An 8539-nucleotide genomic window follows, 5' to 3' on the forward strand; every position below is an offset into this window, starting at 1 on the left:
TTTCGTTGTGAAAGCTAAACTACTTTGTTTGGCCTTCCAAAAGAGGACATAATGTTTCTATAAAGTGGGGCAGTTCCAACTTTGCAAGGACAGTCTGGCGCTTCTGACTCACAGCCTGTAAGTACGTTTTTTATATTTAAAGAGTTTTTATATTTTATATATTTAAAGCGAGTTTTTTGGGCAGTGTAGAGTAGTGCTTGTTGTTTGTCATTTCTCCGGATTACAAATGCAGACATGGTTTTATGTTTACGCAGCGCAATGCAAGGCAATGCGTAAAAAGACAGTATAAGTCATTATAATCAGTAATTATGTCCCCACTGGATGCAACAAATGCTTCGTTTGTAATGGGTTTTAATGTTTTTGAATCATCGCTTCGGCCGGGACACGGCATCAACAGTATGGTGAGGGGCGTAACATTTCCGTCTCACGCTTGAGGTATTCGGCCAATCACAACGCACTGGATAGTTGGCCAATCAGAGCACACCTCGCTTTTCAGACCGATTAGTTTTGTAAAAATCGACGCGTTTCAAAAAGGCGGGGCATAGAGGAGAAACAATAATGTACAGTATGTGGAAAATAATGTTTTTTTTTAACTTTAAACCGCATAAACACATTTCATTACACCAAATACACAAAATAATGTTCTTTTTAGCAGCATCATATGACCCCTTTAAAGAACTTGAAGAACTAAAGTAACTAAAACTAGAATTGAAATCAAAATAAAAACTAAATTACTAAAACTATAACTAAAATTCAAATGAATTAACATTATAATTGTGTGTGTGTGTGTGTGCAATAATCAATACACTTATTATTAATTAAATGTATATATAAATATTAATTATAATCATTCAAAACATTAATTAAACCTATAATGGAATATCAGTGATACTAAAGTAGCATCAGATTGCATTCAGTGACTGTTGTTGCTATAGAAACAAACATCAAATGTAGCATGAGTGAAATGCGCATGATCTGTTATGTAACATCTGGGTGACCACATCTGTTTGTAACGCCCATCCGTTACCATGACAACAGTGTGTGTTTATGGGATGTGACTCCGCCCACCGATCAGTGCATTCAACATCATGATGAAAAGCAAGACTAGGACATTAAATACTCTTCATGATTGAGGGACTGTCGTGAAACCAGCAGATCAGACACATTATCAGAGTGATGTCCTCGATCCCATCTGAAGCTGTACCTGTATTTGAGGAGTGGGTTTCAGGATGGGATCTACTGCTGTATGTAAGAATAACAGGTATGAATGGAACATCCCCAACAATACCAAACCTTAGAAATGAGGTTACGGTTATATATGAAAATACTCGGTGCGTGTAGGTACTTTTCTGACCGATATGAGACTGAAAACCCATACATTTATTTGTGTTTATTCATGCCAAACAACTGGCACAAACTTTTATCACCAAGTACAGAGCTAGAAATAAAATAAAATAAAATAAAATAAAATAATAAAAAATAAAATAAAATAAAATAAAATAAAATAACAAAAAAAAAAATGAAAAATGAAATGAAATGTTGGATATTTTACATGCAATTACAGCATTAATGTAGTATCTTTGAGATAATATTTTAGTTTTTATTCATTTAAATTAGTTTTTGTTTTTATATTTTTTAATTTTATTGAACATTTCAATAATTCTGTAATTTTTATTAATTCTTTTTATGTCTATATATATATTTTTTTTATTAATTTTGAATTCAGTTTGAGTTATTTTAGTACATTAAGTTAAAGTCAAATAACAATGAGAACAAGTTTTTAATTTTTTTTATTTCAGTTAAATTTTTATATATTTTTTTAATTTCAAGGAAAATGTTTTTATGATTCTAATTTTAGGTTCTAGTCAATAATAACCCTATGCAACTCAAAAATACATGAATGTTTGATTTAGGCCTATAAATATATATATTTATAGAGTGTTGACAGACACAAACTACACACTAAATTCTACAGAAGTCGAACAGGTAAATTCAGCTTCCATCATGCATAAAATAACTGAATCAGGACGATTTTAAACTATTTTAGCTACTCAAATAGAATAAAATACATTTAAATTCAATTGAAGAAAAGTGTCATTTTAGACAAGAAAAGATACTTTGTCACCACAAACTGAATGTTGGCTTGACACACTCTTTTAAAAGTTAACAAGAAGCTTAAAAGAAAATTTTCTTCATGTCTTTATTAAACTTCATTAAACATCCTTCAATGACGGTAAAGAACATCAAGAGCCGATTTTGTGAAGATCATATCTGGAGCACAAACTATAGCATTATTTTTGTTCAAAATGCACATATTTATTACAGTTTGTTAAATTACTCGAGGCCACTCAGTGAATCCATTCACTCATGCACCTAATCTTTAGACCAAGTCTGCAAAACTCAGTGTTTTCAGAAATAAATTATTTTTACCCCCTTGCACTTCTGTTTACATTATATATATATATGATTAGATACTATGTGTGAGTATATGTGTGTATAGTTTTGAATGAAGTGTTTGCTTTTGCAAGTTATGTGTGTGTTACAAAAACAGCATTCTTCCATCTTAGAAACATTGCCAAGTTACGAAACATGTTACCTGTTTCTGATGCAGAAAAGCTAGTTCGTTCATTCATGACCTCTAGACTGGACTATTGTAATGCACTGCTAGCTAAAGTAATCTGATTTCAAATCTATCTCAGTAGATTAATTATACGCGGTGAAATACATTTAGAACATAATATCGCCAATATTATTTCTGTAAATGCTGTAAATTATGTAAAGTTTAGGCATGAGACATTCCAGGGTGAGCTCAGTAGCATTTGTATGCTAGAACCATACTTTACATACAAATACTATACGAATACTAATGAGATCACATTGCTGTATTTTTTTACAACGTAAACACTGTATTTTCGAAGTTTTATACAGTCTTGTGCATTATTGCCTGTTTTTAAGATGCAAACTAAACATGAAACAATGCATAAACATCAAACTTTACAATTTGTATTTACATCTCTCCACCTGTGCCCTCTGGAATCTCGTCCTTTTGTGCTCGGGCAACTCATCTATTTTATGTGTCCTTTCACATGAATCGAATCAGTTTATGCTCATAAATGATGCATGATGAAGATAAAGACTGACAGGTGGACTTTTCTCTGAACATGTCTGTCCAGAGGGGAAGGTTTTATGGATGTAGACGGCATTTAGAACATGCAGAGCATAATGTGCCTGACTGAGGTCAAGTAATGGAGCGAACAACTGTCTAAGAAAGCATTAAAATACAACAAAACTCATTTTAATCACTGGCACTTGATCAAGAACTGCTTTTGAAGTGATTTGGGTACATTTGGATTACATGAGATTCACAAAAAAATTACATGCATTTGACCTTGAAAGGTGAAGAATTATTTTACTTTATAGATATTTAACATCTAACCATAGCTACAGTTTAAATAGAATAAATCATGATAAGTTATGGTAAAGTCCATTTACTTATCATAAAGTCCATTTACTTAATCAACATGTAGAATGTACAGTGGATAAAAAAAGTATATGTGATTTGTAATAATTAAAATGTATAGGTTAATTAATAAGTATATGTATAGTGCTGGTAGATTACTTATAAATTGTACTGATTACAAATCACATAATGAAAAATTGTAGTTAGTAGCATAATCTGAATTACACATATTAGATAATGTCTGACTACGTTTTAATTACTTTTAGATTACAATTGACATAACTGTCTATTTGTTTCTCTGTTTTTGCCACGGGATTGACATCCCCACAAGCTTCAGTCTGGATCCAGAACACCTGAGAAGAGATGATGCCAACCCCTCAGAGGACCTCAGATGATGCCAACCTTGAAACAACATACAGAACTACCACATTTTGCTATAAGTTTGATTGCATCATATAATCATTGCTGTTAATAGTGTTCATCGTCTGTTTGATTACGTCATTAACTAACTGCTTGAAACATGTACATATGGACATCAATTTGAGATAAGCTATTACTAAATATAATATAGAAACTTACACACACACAAGCACACACACAAACAACCACACACACACACACACTCCCTCACACACACTCTCTCACACACACACACACACACACACACACACACACACACACACACGACCGTCAGCTGACTTCTGAGAAACTTTGTTTTTGTTGCCATTTAAAGTCCCTGTTGCTAAGGGAAGGCAGAACAGTCAGAGCCAATCAGAGAGCAGCAGGAAGTGCAGGCGTGTGTGTGTCAGATCAGACGTTCAGCAGCTCTGGAAACTTCACATCACCTCATTCATTACCCATGATTCCCTGTGTGTGTGAGTGCAGCTGGAGTTTCTTCACTGCTGTTTTGTGGGTGACTAAAACTAGTTGAAATTCCAAACACTCCTTCAGCTTTTTGACACTGAAGTCACTGTGGTTAGCAGTGGGTGGAATGAGTCTGAAATTCTATTCTATTCAAGTTCACTGGCATAAAGAATTGAACATCCTTTCGTCATTGCAGACATACAGGTGCATCTCAATAAATTAGAATGTTGTGGAAAAGTTCATTTATTTCAGTAATTCAACTCAAATTGTGAAACTCGTGTATTAAATAAATTCAATGCACACAGACTGAAGTAGTTTAAGTCTTTGGTTCTTTTAATTGTGATGATTTTGGCTCACATTTAACAAAAACCCACCAATTCACTATCTCAACAAAATAGAATACTTCATAAGACCAATAAAAAAAAAAAATTAGTGATCTTGTGGCACCCTACAAAATTAATTTTGTCACAATATCTGAATTTTTAACTTCGATATGATAATTTGAAAAGTATAGATATTCGGTACAACAGGGAAGAACTGCAGAATATAATGTCATACAGATATTTTTCATACAAAAAAATTTGTCCATCAGTGGTGGCAATCGGTAGGCTAATTTCTAATGAAGAGACCTATGTATATGACAGATTTTAATGTAGGCTTTTATACATATGTAAACATTATTTAATTACCATTATAACTATCTCACAAATATTTGCTCACTCAGTGTTTTTTTTTTTTTATTTACGGGGGAGTTTTGTTGGTGAAGTAGAGTTTGTGGCACTGCTGAGGTGGTATGGAAGCCCAGGTTTCTTTGACAGTGGCCTTCAGCTCATCTGCATTTTTTTGGTCTCTTGTTTCTCATTTTCCTCTTGACAATACCCCATAGATTCTCTCTGGGGTTCAGGTCTGGTGAGTTTGCTGGCCAGTCAAGCACAGCAACACCATGGTCATTTAACCAACTTTTGGTGCTTTTGGCAGTGTGGGCAGGTGCCAAATCCTGCTGGAAAATGAAATCAGCATTTTCAAAAAGCTGGTCAGCAGAAGGAAGCATGAAGTGCTCCAAAATTTCTTGGTAAACGGGTGCAGTGACGTTGGTTTTCAAAAAACACAATGGACCAACACCAGCAGATGACATTGCACCCCAAATCATCACAGACTGTGGAAACTTAACACTGGACTTCAAGCAACTTGGGCTATGAGCTTCTCCACCCTTCCTCCAGACTCTAGGTCCTTGGTTTCCAAATGAAATACAAAACTTGCTCTCATCTGAAAAGAGGACTTTGGACCACTGGGCAACAGTCCAGTTCTTCTTCTCCTTAGCCCAGGTAAGACGCCTCTGACTTTGTCTGTGGTTCAGGAGTGGCTTAACAAGAGGAATACGACAACTGTAGCCAAATTCCTTGACACGTCTGTGTGTGGTGGCTCTTGATGCCTTGACCCCAGCCTCAGTCCATTCCTTGTGAAGTTCACTGGAATTCTTGAGTCGATTTTGCTTGACAATCCTCATAAGGCTGCGGTTCTCTCGGTTGGTTGTGCATCTTTTTCTTCCACACTTTTTGTTAACATGCTTGGATACAGCACTCTGTGAACAGCCAGCTTCTTTGGCAATGAATGTTTGTGGCTTACCCTCCTTGTGAAGGGTGTCAATGATTGTCTTTTGGACAACTGTCAGATCAGCAGTCTTTCCCATGATTGTGTAGCCTAGTGAACGAAACTGAGAGACCATTTTGAAGGCTCAGGAAACCTTTGTAGGTGTTTTGAGTTGATTAGCTGATTGTCATGTCACCATATTCTAATTTGTTGGTGGGTTTTTGTTAAATGTGAGCCAAAATCATCACAATTAAAAGAACCAAAGACTTAAACTACTTCAGTCGGTGTGCATTGAATTTATTTAATACACGAGTTTCACAATTTGAGTTGAATTACTGAAATAAATTAACTTTTCCACGACATTCTAATTTATTGAGATGCACCTGTATGTCTGATTCATCATGCGTGTTCTCTGGTATCAGGGTGTGAATCATATGATATGTACCCTTGACCTGCAGAACATTTATCACTATCATCAGAGCTGTAAACATGCATGAATGCACTGCAATCAGATCCCACAGCGACACTGCAAACCGGACCGAGTCGAGTTCAATTCTGTATTCAGAATTATAATAAAAAATAATTATATAGCATTCAAAAATAATGGATTTGAATCCCATCTGAATCTACATTTGGCTAAATTTCAGATTTTGTTTCACATTATTCACTAATTGTTCTCAGAGCAAATAGAAATGTTTCTATTTTTTCATATATAAACACATTAAAATGTATGTTTTAAGGCATGACACTAAATGCTTCCTTTCTGGAATTTTATGCAAATTAGTGTGTATTTAATTAGAGTATGCCTCACTCACAAATTTACTTGAAAACTTGTAAAACAAAACGATTGTCATTCATTAACTAGGGAAGTATGCTGAGATCTGTTAACATTTTTACCCCAGTTGTGTCTTGCTTTAAACTAGAACTTGAGTCTGGAAAACAAAAAGGACGTTTGTTTAGCTTCACCAAAAAAACCCTATTTACATTTCAGTCTTTCCCAGAGGATATGAATCACCACTGATGAATAAAACTAAACAAATAGCATACACAGCTTATGTGAGTGGCGGCGCTGGGGGAAGGGCAGCGGCGTGTCTTCATGGACGAGTTACTTCCTGTTTTCATCTTGTGCTTCATTACACAGGAAGTTCTGCCACTGAAGACAACGAGAGAGAGAGAGAGAGAGAGAGAGAGAGAGAGAGAGAGAAGACAGGAGACAGTTCTTTTCTGTGATGTTTGTGGTCTGAGAAACAGCGAATGGTACTGCTGTCCGTACTCGAGGAAATTCTTGGAGTCTGTAGGCATTTACACACACACACACACACACACACACACACACACACACTCTCTATCTATGTAGAGTTGAGTGTCATCAGCATAGCAGTGATATGAAAAGCCATGTTTCTGAATGACAGAACCTAGTGATGCCATGTAGACAGAGAAGAGAAGTGGTCCAAGTACTGAGCCCTGAGGCACCCCAGTAGCTAGATGTTGCGACTTGGACACCTCACCTCTCCAAGATACCTTGAAGGACCTATCTGAGAGGTAAGACTCAAACCACTGGCGTGCGGTTCCTGAGATGCCATTTTCCAATAGGGTTGACAGGAGAATCTGGTGGTTCACCGTGTCAAAAGCAGCGGACAGATCCAGCAACATAAGTATAGAAGATTTGGAAGCCGCTCTTGCCAGTCTTAGGGCTTCAACAACTGAAAGCAAGGCAGTCTCGGTCGAATGTCCACTTCTGAAACCAGATTGGTTGCTGTCCAGGAGGTTGTTCTGTGTGAGAAAGGCTGAGACTTGGTTGAACACAACTCTTTCAAGTGTTTTTGCAATGAAAGGTAGAAGGGAAATAATTGAGATGCATGTATTTTTATGCTGCAAGGGTGTCGTTGTGCAGGGCTGCTGTGTGTGTGTGTGTTTATCTGGTCTCAGATGCTGCTGTCAACCAGAAATGCAGAACGCAACACTTCAGATGCGACGGGTGTTTATGTCGTGCTCTATATTTGCTGACTTGCACTGTAAGCCAGAAAAGCATCAACACACTGAACCAGATGACAGAAACCACAGACACACACACACATGAGAAATGTAACACTGCTGCTGTGTGGTTTTGCTGCACTGGAACGAACACAAACACACACGCAGAAACATCTGCAGATCCACAAACACATCTGGACTCTGCCAGAACCGTCGGTGCATGTATGAAATCTGATAATCACATTAACTAGCAGCATCATTCTCTAACTAGATGAGTTTGTTTCTTCATCAGATTTGGAGAAATGTAGCATTGCATCAGTGTCTCAGCAATGGATGCTCTGCAGTGAATGGGTGCCGTCAGAATGAGAGTCCAAACAGCTGATAAAAACATCACAATAATCCACAAGTAATCCACACCACTCCAGTCCATCAGTTAACATCTGGAGAAGACAAAAGCTGAAACAAATCCAGCATTAAGACGCTTTTAACTAAAAGTCCATATAATCCATAATAACTGTTCCTCCAGTGAAAAGGTGTTCTGGTCTGAATCAGGAGAGAAATCTGCACAGATCAAGCAGCGTTTAAACAGCTCTAAACAAATATGTGGCTGGATTTTGATGTGAGAGACAACAGCAGATGCACTTTTTCACT

The sequence above is a fragment of the Sinocyclocheilus rhinocerous genome, unplaced genomic scaffold, assembly GCF_001515625.1.
Source record: "Sinocyclocheilus rhinocerous isolate Xijiao unplaced genomic scaffold, SAMN03320098_v1.1 scaffold618, whole genome shotgun sequence".
Classification (NCBI taxonomy): domain Eukaryota; kingdom Metazoa; phylum Chordata; class Actinopteri; order Cypriniformes; family Cyprinidae; genus Sinocyclocheilus; species Sinocyclocheilus rhinocerous.